The 12,099-nt window shown below is 41.3% G+C and overlaps 1 protein-coding gene across 5 annotated transcripts in view; it reads left to right on the top strand.

Moving 5' to 3' along the window:
* The window catches only part of STAG1 (STAG1 cohesin complex component), a 249,125-nt gene that overhangs the window by 128,716 nt on the left and 108,310 nt on the right, over positions 1 to 12,099 (top strand). The window lies entirely within an intron of this gene.

The following is a 12,099-nucleotide window of genomic DNA, read 5'->3' as shown; positions in this document are numbered from 1 at the left end:
ACTAACTGTATCTAAACATCAACGCTTGGCTTCACGACATTTTGCAGATGCCACTGCCAAAAATCCTGCCTCTATTATCACCCTAAGAAGACATGCTTGGCTTAGATCAGCTAACATCATGGATGATATTAAGACCAGAATCGAAAACTTACCATTTGACGCTTCTGGCTTGTTCAGTGAAAAAACTGATGAGAATCTTGAGAATCTGCATAAGAGTAAAAAGACAGCAAAGTCTTAATCCATACAGCAACAACCTATGGGTACAAAGTTTCAGTGGTGTCCCAAATTTTCACAGCACTCATATCAACAGTCTACACCTTCTTCTTACCGGCCCTTCCGTAACCAGGCTCAGCCACGGTCTTCCCAGCTTTCTCTTCTACGGCCAGCTTCAAACCCAAGTCTAACAAATGACAGTCCTACAAACCGTCTGGCTGAAAATCCAAGCAATATCTTTGACTTCACCAGGACCATTCTAAATGCTCACCACACGACTCGCCTATCTCCTTATCTTCAGGACTGGTTCAAGATAACACAAGACGCCTGGGTCTTAAACATTATAAGCTCAGGTTACCAGCTGGAGTTTATAGAATTGCCTCCTCTAGGATGGGTCAAGCATACATTGTTCGATCCCATCCTAGAAGAAGAGATTCTCACTCTTCTAGCAAAGCAAGCCATCCAGAAGGTGCCACATCGGGACATGCAAAACGGGTTTTACTCCCAGTACTTTACAGTACCCAAGAAAGACAGCGGTCTAAGACCAGTTCTGGACCTGAGGGATTTGAACACCTACCTCAAACCACGCCGCTTCAGGATGGTCACCTTAGAAGGAATCATTCACCTGCTGAAGAAAGGAGACTGGTTTGTTGTTGTGGATCTAAAAGATGCATATTTCCACATCACCATTCATCGGAAATACAGGAGATACCTGCGTCTAGTATTCATGGACACCATTTATCAATATGTGGCCCTTCCATTCGTTCTCTCCACAGCTCCGAGGACCTTCACCAAGTGCATGGCTCCGGTTGCAGCTTACCTGCATCTACAGGGGATTCAAATTTACCCCTACATCGACGACTGGCTGATTGTGTCCAAGTCCAAGACAGAAGCAATCAAAGACACTCGCCAAGTTCTTCACACTCTGCAAGCCTTGGGTCTTTTCATAAACTACGAAAAGTCCCACTTGGAACCATCACAAGTGATGGACTACATAGGGGCACGTCTGGACTCTGTGCGTTGAGCGCATATTTCTACCTCCAGAATGTATCCAAAAGATCACGAAGGCAGTTCGGAAGTTCAGGCCCCAAGGCAAAGTATCGGCAAAGCTTGCACAACACCTGCTGGGCCTCATGCCATCGACAACTTGTGCCTTGCCCCATGCGCGCCTCAAGATGCGCTCGCTCCAATCTTGGTTACTTGCTCTATTCGATCCTCTGCAAGACAGTCAACACAAACGACTCACAGTCACACCAGAATTGGCAAACCAGCTTCAGTGGTGGACGTTCCGACCACATCTCCTGATAGGACGACCCTTTTGACCTCTACAGTTGACACGGCAAGTGACAACAGATGCCAGCCCCCTAGGCTGGGGAGCCCACTGCAAGGGACATCAAATTCATGCACTTTGGTCCCCCCAAGAAGCTTTGCTCCACATCAGTCACCTGGAGTTAATAGCAGCCATAAAGGCACTCAGGGCATTCCTCCCCTTGGTGAAGGGCAGAGCAGTACAAGTAGTCACAGACAACACTACGACCATGTTCTATGTGAACAAGCAAGGGGGAACATCTCTTCTGTTTCTGGCTGTTCACCTATGGGAGTGGTGCTACCAACAGCACATCTTCCCGGTGGCCATTTATGTCTCCACAACAATCAGCTGGCAGACGAACTGAGCCGCCCGCCGCTCCTTTCAATCTCATGAGTGGGAACTAGATCAGGAAGTGTTTCTCAGTCTGTGCTGCAGGTGGGGTCGACCAGTCATAGACATGTTTACGACACCGACCAACAAGAAGTGTGAAATGTACACCTCTCGTGCAGGGAAGGGCGAAGGCTCACTGGGGGATGCCTTTATGATTCCATGGAACATAGGACTTCTTTATCTCTACCCACCAATACCTATTCTTTAAAGAGCTCTCGTCAGGACTCTTCAGATGAAAGCGGAGGCAATCTTCGTTGCTCCCTGGTGGCCTCGACAGCCATGGTTCTCCATGCTTCTCCGGTCAGCGGTGGACAGGATGACTTTGCCCCTCTTCCCATATTTGATCACTCAGAATGCGGGGAACATCCTTCATCCGGACCTGGAATCTCTCCACTTGACAGCGTGGAGGATTTCCCATCATTGACAGAGGTCATTAACAAGGCATGAAAACCAGCCACTAAATTACTCTACAAATACAAGTGGCAAAGCTTTCTAAAGTTTACTGCTGAGCACAGGTTACAGTCTTCACCTGTGGCCTTGCCTACTCTTCTCCTATATCTTCAACATCTCTTTGATTTGGAACTTTCCAAGTCTACCTTAAAAGTTTATACCTCAGCCATCGTTGCTTTCCAGTCCCCTGGCTCTCAGTGATCCCGGTGGTTTTCACACCCAACTTTAAAATCCTTTTTTAAGGGTCTGTCCAATATGAGACCACCTTTGAAGAAACCTGTACCACAGTGGTCATTGCAGACAGTACTACATTGCCTCACTTGCCATCCCTTTGAGCCAATGGCCTCATGTGATCTCCGACTGCTCTCATTTAAGACTTTGTTCCTGGTAGCCATCACTTCTGCTCGTAGAGCTAGTGAACTGGCAGTACTTCGTGCAGATTCTCCGTATCTTCAGTTTTTCAAGGACAAGGTGGTACTACACCCTGATGTTTCTTTTTTCCCTAAGGTGGTTTCCGAGTTCCATGTTAACCAACCTTTGATATTACCAACGTTGTTCCCTGATGCAGTTACAGATGTTGAACGCATGCTCCATTCTTTGGATGTAAGAAGAGCGTTAGCATATTATGTTACTATACTTTAGAAAGGTTCTGAAACTCTTCCTCTGTTTCTATGGTCAGCGTAAAGGTTCCGCTGCCTCCTCTTCCACACTGTCCAGATGGTTGGTCTCCACCATTTCTCTGGCCTACGAATTGCAGAACAAGCCTATCCCCGAGGGTCTCGGAGCTCATTCCACCAGAGCTGTTGCCACATCGATGGCCCTGCGAGGAGTTGACATCCAAGAGAATTGCAGAGCAGCAACTTGGTCCAATGTGTCTACCTTTGTTCTACATTACAAACTGGACCTGTGGGCTAAAAATGAGACCAAATTTGGGAGGGCCGTACTTACTTCACTTCTACAGTGACGGCCCGCCATCCGGTAAGTGAGCTTGCTAGTCACCCACTGGTGTGGATTCATAGAGACCACGTTGAAGAAGGACAGGTTACTTACCTGTAAACATGGTTTTTCAAGTGGATCTCTATGAATACACACATCCCACCAGGCCTTCCGTCATGTTCGTCACTGTTGAGTGGGTTCCAACTCTCTCTATGTGGTGGGCATATGGAACTGGGGCTTTGGCAGGCGGAGCCTGCGCTATACAGGGCAACCTAAAACTTTGTTACTTTTCCCTATAGCTCTAGAAGATTCTGAGAGGCCAGCGCAGGCGCTGTCTTAACCCACTGGTGTGTATTCATAGAGATCCACTTGAAGAACCATGTTTACAGGTAAGTAACCTGTCCGTTTGCCACAAAGCAGCAGCACATGCACTATGAATGAATGTGCACAAAACATGCTTAGCTATACATCACTAACACCTTTTCCACCTTTGAACTGTATATTAGCTATATTATTTTAAATTGCAATTTAGCCTAATACAGTTGTGATTAGTTTTTAACCAGAACAGCACAACTGTTGCAGAATTAACTCCTCAGGACTCTGCTCTTAACATACTCTTAAAGGATTTACCATTAATTGTCCTCTACCAGGAGTTTAAAAAAAAGCATTGCATGAAGTGTGAAGTATTTTCTGATCCTATGTGGATTCAGAGGTAGTGAGAATTAGCAATAGGGTTGCAGTTGTGATTAGATATTTCAGAGGACATTCCGTGTACAGTATATCACAGAAGTGAATAAAACCCCTCACATTTCATAAATATTTTAGCATATCTTTTCATGTGACAACTCTGAATAAATGACACTTGGCTACAATGCAAAGCATTGTGTAACAGGTAAATGTGCTGTCCCCTCAAAATAACGCAACACACAGCCATTAATGTCTAAACCGCTAGCAACAAAAGTGAGTACACCCCTGAGTGACAGTGTCTTTTAAAAACTCTCAAAACTCAAAAGAAAACAATTGGCCAGTAGCCAATGATCCCTTTAATTTTCTGTTCCGCTGTGTGGGAGCTTTGCTCCATGTGTGCAGGGATGGGTGGGGCTTCATTTGAAACAGGAAATAAACCGGCTGCTGACTGCCCATGTTCAGCCCTTATGGAGCTCTAGGTGTACAACTTAGAGGAAACACTGCCAGTAGCTTAAATTTGGGAACATTATTTATGACTTTTCAGGTAACAGTTTTTTAGAATGCCTACATTGTAAATCTAATTCTGTGTGCAATTTGCAACTAAATGTGACTTCAGGGGACTAAAATGTCTCATCTTGGTTCATGACAGCTAATCAGAACTTTAATGACATCATGGAGTATTGGTCTCCAGGGTACTCTTAGTATTTTAAATGAAAATATATATCAGGATGGGCTTTAATACCAGTGATCAGAATACAGTGGTGCCTTGCACAACGATGTTAATTGGTTCCAAAAAATTCATCGCTGTGTGAAACCATCGTTCTGCAAAACACCATTTCCCATAGGAATGCATTAAAAACCGGTTAATCCGTTCCAATTGGAACGGATTGCCATCCTTAAGCGAAAATCACCATAGGAAACATCGTTAAGTGAAACCCGGTTCCCCAATTGAAATGCATTGAAGCCGACTCAATGCATTTCAATGGCTTTGCGAAGTCCTTTTTCGCTCCTGTAAAAGTGTCTTAAACTGTTAGAAACCTGTTTTAAATGCTTGCAATCATTAGCCCACCTCCTGAACCCTACGCAAACTTAATTTGGTGTTGTTCTGAATCGTCATTAATTTTTGGTGATTTTTTGTTTTTTCTCTCATTGAACTCTATTGAACTGTCCGTCCAATGCATTTCAATGAGAGAAAAAACAAAAAATCACCAAAAATTAACGACGACTCAGAACAACACCAAATTAAGTTTGCGTAGGGTTCAGGAGGTGGGCTAACGATTGCAAGCATTTAAAACAGGTTTCAAACATTGTAAGACACTTAAAAATGAGCGAAAACGGACATCGGAAAGGACTTCAAAAGCACTGAAGCGAAAAAGGGACATCATTGAGTGAAATTCCCCCATAGAGAACATCGTTAAACGATGGGGGAAATTCCTCAAAGAAACCCATCGCTGTGTGAATTCGTCGTTGTATGAAGCAATCGTTGTGCGAGGCACCACTGTATAAGCAAAAGGACTGTAGACTTTCCAAAAAATTCCAGGCCATTTGGTCCTATATGCCAAAAATGATAAAAGTAACAAATTTCACAAATATGATTGTCCATAGTAAAATTAGTCCATACACATTATTTAAAATTAACTGTCTGTTGAATTAAGCCTGTTCTCAGTGTTTGTCTATTTCTTGCAGGCATCAAATACTATTCAGGATAGTGCAACTCTGTCCTTTTTATTTAGTGAAAAATTTGTGAAGCCTCTTGTGTGTTATTCTTATTGCTGGCCCCTTTTTTTCTGTACCAGCCATGATAGTTTTGGGGGGGGGGGAAATTACCTTGTCTCATGGGGGGGAATTACCTTGTCTCTTCAGAAAAATAAGGCACATAGAGATGCCTGCTTTTTACTGTGCATAGTATGTAAATAAAGGCTGAACACAAGAAGATGGCAAGCAGAACTGTAAACATCTGGATTATTGTCTACAACTTTTTTTATAGCAAAAAGACAGGTCAGTGCTAAATTAAAATTAGACACTGGTGGAAATCCTGTTGCACAGCTCTGAATACACAACAGAGAAAATGTCATCATCAGTGGCAAATTAAAATGATTAATTAAAAGTGCCGATTAAAGGTGATTTTGGAGTGCACATGGCTGCCAATTTGATAAAGTGGTATGCACCCTGAAATCAGCAAAAAAAAGCATTTAATTACAGTGGTGCCTCAACTTAGGAACTAAATCCGTATTGGAATGGTATTCATAAGTAGAAATGTTCTAATTATGAACGGTATTCATAAGTAGAAATGTTCGAAGTACCATTTCCCTTAGGAATGCATTGAAAACGTTTTCTTCCAGCCGAAGAAAAAAATCACCATAAAAAAGAACACAGCAAGCCCAGTCAGAAGGCACTCCGTTGCTGAGGTTTAAGAAGAAGAAGAAAACTCCAAAAATAAACAGCAAAGCCATCAACAACACAGCACAAAAACATACCCACCCCAGCCAAAACCCACCCAGAACAGTTTTTTCAAAGGAGAAAATACCAGCTTACCTCCCTGCAGACACACACACACACACACGCTCATTCTGAAGCAAAAGGAAGCACTCCCAAGCCTACAAGGACACACTCTCTAACTGTTGAAAGTGAAATAGCTACAGTACAAAGCAGCCTCGTCGCCACCTACAGTTAGAAATTTGAATTGCCTGCCGTTTTCCCCTGCCTTTTTTTCTGTTTGGAAGTGGAAGCTCCATTCGCAAGTCAAAGCAAAATATTGCAACCTGAGCTGTTTGTAAGTTGAAATTTTCTAAGCAGGGATGTTCATAAATCGAGGCACCACTGTAGTGGCAATGTGTGGCTACTCCTTCGTGGCCTCTGTGAATACACACTAATGGGTTAATCTGCACTCCAGCAGAGCAACCTCAGAAACTTTCACAGGTTTAAGCATTTAGTACCTCAGTTCTTTTTTCGACCTGGCTGTAGCAGCAGCTTTGTTTGGAACTTTGTGAGTAAAAAACAATTCCTTTCCTTTCCTTTCTTTGACCTCCCTTTGTTCTTTTTTCTGTAACAGGTTGACTCTTGTAGCTGGGTAGAGTTCGTTGACCTTTTTGTAGGCTGTATTTTTCAATGCTGGGAGCCAGGCTTTGTTGAGTTTTAGCCTTTCTTCTTTTTTGTTGAAGCTTTGCTGATGTTTGTGGACTTCAGTGGCTTCCCTGTGTAGTCTAACATAATGATTGCTGGTGTTGTCCAGTACTTCTCTGTACTGAAATAGGATTTCATGTCCAGGGCATGTTCAGCTACTGCCAATTTTTCCGGTTGTTTTAGTCTGTAGTGTTTCATGTTCTTTGATTCTGGTATGGATGTTGCGTTTTGACGTCCCAATATATATCTAGCCACAGCGGCAAGGTGTCCGGTATATTCCTGCGATGGTGAGGGGGTCCCTTTTGTCCTTTGCTGACCCATAACATTTGTTGTGTTATTGTGGTGGGCCGGAATACTGTTTGTAGGTTGTGTTTTCTTCTTTTGTTCTGCATAGTTAGGAAGCGTTCTCTTCAGAATGAAATAATTAATTATCTTTCGAGTCCTTTTGTAGATAGGACATTATGTCTTTTTAAAAGATCTTTGAGGAGCAAAGATTATAAAATTGTTGTAAATGATGTATGCTTTTTATTCATTTTGTGTTTTAATTGTTTTTTTAATTTAATTGTAAACTGTCTTGAGTCTGTTTCATGGGAAAACACAAGACTGAAATCAAATAAATAAGTAGTCCCAAAATGTAAGACAGTATTGTTGCGGTGGTCAGTATGGAATCTTGGTTATAGCATTTTCTAGGCTTCATTTCTTATTTTAAGGTACTATTAAATCTAAGTTTGATTATTATTTGAAGTGTCCATGTGTATAAACTGAGGTTGTGAGTCTATCAAAAGATGAGACTTAATTAAAAGTGAAAGGGGGAAATTTATTTATTCAGAAGAAAGAAAGAACGAAAGTAAAAGAGATGCAAATTGTAGTTCAGATGGTTCCTTGAAGTTGCATGATTTTGTTGATGTGAGGTAGGTAGGGATCACAACTCTTTCACACTGTTTTCATATACATAGTTGCTGTGGCCATTTCCTTAGCTCTTGGCCAACCTTCTGGGAATTAGATTGTCTGTACCAAGCTTGAAAACAAAATGTAAAAATGTAGTCTTCATGCTTTTTCAGTTTAGTTGAAGTTGCTGGATCTTGAGATGGTTTATAAATTCTTCCAGTTTTTCTACACTGTGGCTCCACAATCTGTATTTTGATGCCATGTATAAAAACGTGCCATACTATATCTCTCTCTTATGTCTGAGGAAGTGGATTTTATCCACAAAAGCTCAGTTTAAAATTTAACAATCTTTAAGGCACCACTATATTTTTCCCTTTGTAATTTATTATTTTATTTTTATTTTTACGAATAATATTTAGGAATTGTAACAGCTATGCATAGCTTGGAATTTCTTCTGCCTATTCCAAGTGAATCCTGCACAAGACACATGCCATTCTGTGCAGGAATTGTAATTATCCTATGCAGCTTTGCATTTCTTTCAGGAAAAATGACCGGGAAATTACTGAGTTAATCCCATAAGGTTTCTGAGGTGGGGTTGGGGGACAAATCTTGTGAGAAGGAAAAAAGTGACCTTTCCTTCAGTTTCACTCCCAGAGCAAAATGATTCATATCCCTACTTGAATTATCATTGTTAAAGGGTGATTGTGTGTTTGAAGAGGTCATATTTCTGCATTTTCCATATGGTGTTGGTGATCGTTCATACGGGGTTTTTTTTGTATAGTGTAAATAATTTGACAATTTTTACTGTGGGTAGAGAAGGCACAGGGGAAAGGAAGGGAATTCAGGGAGCTAGGGTTCTCTGTCATCTATTTTCTTTGGAGAATAGTTATTTCCATTGTATGTGGCGTTGGGGGACTTTGGTGAATGTGTGGAGCGGAATCGCAGATGGAATACTTTCTTTAGCGCAAGTGAAGCATTTTTAAAAAGATATTTTATTCCATCAGAATTCCAGGAACTGCAGATTACTATGTAAAACAGTGTGCAAAATTATAGAACAATAATTCCTTTGTATACCATAATGGATCAAATATTCAAATCTAAAATTAATTCCTTGCACCTAGTGTATGCTGCTGTCTTCATGACTTCATTCTTTTGGTTTGCTGGTTACCATCTTCTTGCCAGCTTTACTCTAGTTCAGTAGTTCCCAACCTTGGGTCCTTAGATGTTCTTGGACTAAAACGCCTGAAAGCCTTCACCACTAGCTGTCCCGGGTAGGATTTCTGGGAGTTGTAGTCTAAGAACATCTGGGGACCTCAGGTTGGGAACCACTGTTTTTGTTTTATGGAGACAGGCACATTAGATGAAAGAATGTTACTGATCAAATGAAACACTTTTTTCCCATGCAAATTGGGGTGTGTGTGTTATTTCAATATAATATATTTAGGTAGTATAGTGCAGTGGTGGCAAACCTTTTTGGCCCCAGTGCCAAAACTGAAGGGGGGAAAAACCCCGGTAGGCGGGGGAACCGGAAGTGATGGCGGAAGGGGGAATCCCAGGAATGGAAGTGCCTTGAGACCCCACTCTGGATCTGCCGTCAACACCAGCTGCTCTGGATCCTGGCCCACCACCTGTCAAAGTGCCAGCACCGTGGCTGCAGCCACCTCCTGAGGTTTGGCCGTGAGGGGGGGTGGAGTAGCGATCTGGCAACCTATGGCTCCCGTGCCCACAGAAAGGGCTCTGTGTGACAGCTGTGGCACGCGTGCCATAGGTTCACCATCACTGGTATAGTGTATGATAGTTGCAGCTCTTTCTTTGGTGTATTATATTTACTATAAAATATATTTTTACTTGTATGAAACTAAGGTCTTTTTGTCTTTAAATGTCATAAATCTTAGATATATGATTTTCTTGTTTCTGCCCTGGTGTGTTACCTGGGAGATTTCTTTCTGAGGTTGTTCAGATAGGCCTAGCTTGGCCTCAGAGCTTTCCAGTTTGGGCCTTTCTCCCAGGTGAGGAACATTTAAATGTCTGTACTATGTCAGTCTGTCAGGTAGAACTGCTGGAATAGAGAATTATAAAATATATAGCCCAGAAATTTTACCCCTGATAAATGCATCAAGTAGTACAATTTTGTATGTAAATTAAGTTATAAATGAACATTCTATTTTGCTAAGGCAATAAAATTAGCTGATAAAGGGTCATGGACAAAGCAGTGGATTAAGACTCAAGATAACCTGTATTAAAATTGCCTCTCAGCCATGAAAAGTTACTGGGAGTGGTAGCAATAGTAATACACTACTTGAATATTTTACATAACTTGAAAACCCTGTTGGGATCGCAATATGTCTGAAAGAGCTTGATAGTACAAAGCAGTAAAATAAATCAAGGTTTAATATTTAAGTAAGTATTGCATATGTTTCCATTTCCCCCTCTGATTTCCAGTTATTTTCCTCCTTGGGAGCCCCTCCTCCAATGAAAAATCCCACCACCACATGACTTCAAAACTTTGAGAAAATTTTCGTCTCCAGTTTGCCCAGAATTCAGCATTGTATTGTAGATGGGGATAGGCCTATCAGAATGGAGTACACATGGCAAAATAATCAACACAAATTGTGTATACAGTAGTAACAGTTATATGTGGAATTTGCTTTTACTGTACTGTAGATCCTTTCACCATTTTCACTTTCTTTGTTAAAAGAAAGGATTTTAAACCACTTAGATAGAATCAGTTCTTACTCTGGACAAATTCTAAGTGCCATCCATATGTCTGTAGAATGCTAACATTTTTGGTTGCTTGTAAATGGTGACTAATATTGCTCTACATACTGTATGTGAAGGTTTTACATTGAAGGAAGATGGGAGGGTACAGTGGGAGTTACACTATAGATTTAAACAGTGACATGGTAAAAGTTGGGAAGTCAGTGGTTCCCAAATTTGGGCTCTGGATGTTTTTAGACTACAACTCCCAGAAATCCTGGCCAGCACAGCTAGTGGGGAGGATTTCGTGGACTTCAACTCCCAGAAATCCTGGCCAGAAGAGGTGGTGGTGTAGGCTTCTGGGAGTTGTAGTCCAAGAACTTCTGGAGGCCCAAGGTTGGGGACCACTGCTCTAGTGATCCAAGGTTAGGAACCACTGGAGTAGAAAATGGGAAGGCGGGAAATCAAAACAGTAGTGTGAAACTTAACATTTCTTTTAGGTGGACATGCCATGTTCTTGTACAGCTATTGATAATAGGACTTACAGTGGGGTCTCTACTTAAGAACGTCCCTACTTAAGAACAATTCCACTTAAGAACAGCTCCATTTGCGAAATTTTGCTTCTACTTGAGAACAAAAATACAAGATAAGAACAGGAAAAAAAAACTTTCCTGCTCTTTTTTTAACCTTAGGTCATCTTGGGTTAAAAAAAAGTTCTCCCCCTAGTGGTAGAGTATGTATTAACCAGCTTTGCATTAGTTCCTATGGGAACTAATGCTTCAATGTACGAACACACCTCTACATAACAAAAAAACAGCCAGAACAGATTAATTGGTTTTCAGTCCATTGCTTCAAAATTAGCTTCGTCAGAAGTGGTTTTAACACTGTTCCCTGACCTAAGGGGAAAAAAAAGAAAAAATATCCCTCTCTAGTGGTAGAAGGCGGAATAGCAGCTTCCCATTAGTTTCTATGGACGGAAAAGAGCAGATACAGATTCAATGGTTTTCAATGCATTCCTATGGGAAATGCAGATTCTACATAAGAACTTTTCCACTTGAGAACCACCTTCCAATACGGATTAAGTTCTTAAGTAGAGACCCCACTGTACTGAGTTCTAGTAATTTAGACATTGCTTCATTTTTAGAAAGAAAATAATGTGGTTAAAATGTATCTAATTTCTTTAATATAGTCTAATAAAATTTGCATTGAAAATCTAACATGAAGTGGTCATCAATTGCCTGTCTCATTTTCCTCATTCCTTTGTAAACATGTTGCAAGAGTTCTCCACTGCTCATCCTCTTTCTCTTTAGTCTTCATATGAGAGAGCTGCATTTGCTTGAGAGAATGCATGAAAGAACAACTGCGGAAACTCTTTAGTTAATTTAACAGATATTTATTTAGGTCTT

Source organism: Pogona vitticeps, chromosome 3 (genome assembly GCF_051106095.1).
Source record: "Pogona vitticeps strain Pit_001003342236 chromosome 3, PviZW2.1, whole genome shotgun sequence".
NCBI classification, from domain to species: domain Eukaryota; kingdom Metazoa; phylum Chordata; class Lepidosauria; order Squamata; family Agamidae; genus Pogona; species Pogona vitticeps.
This window is presented reverse-complemented; position numbering and strand designations above follow the sequence as displayed.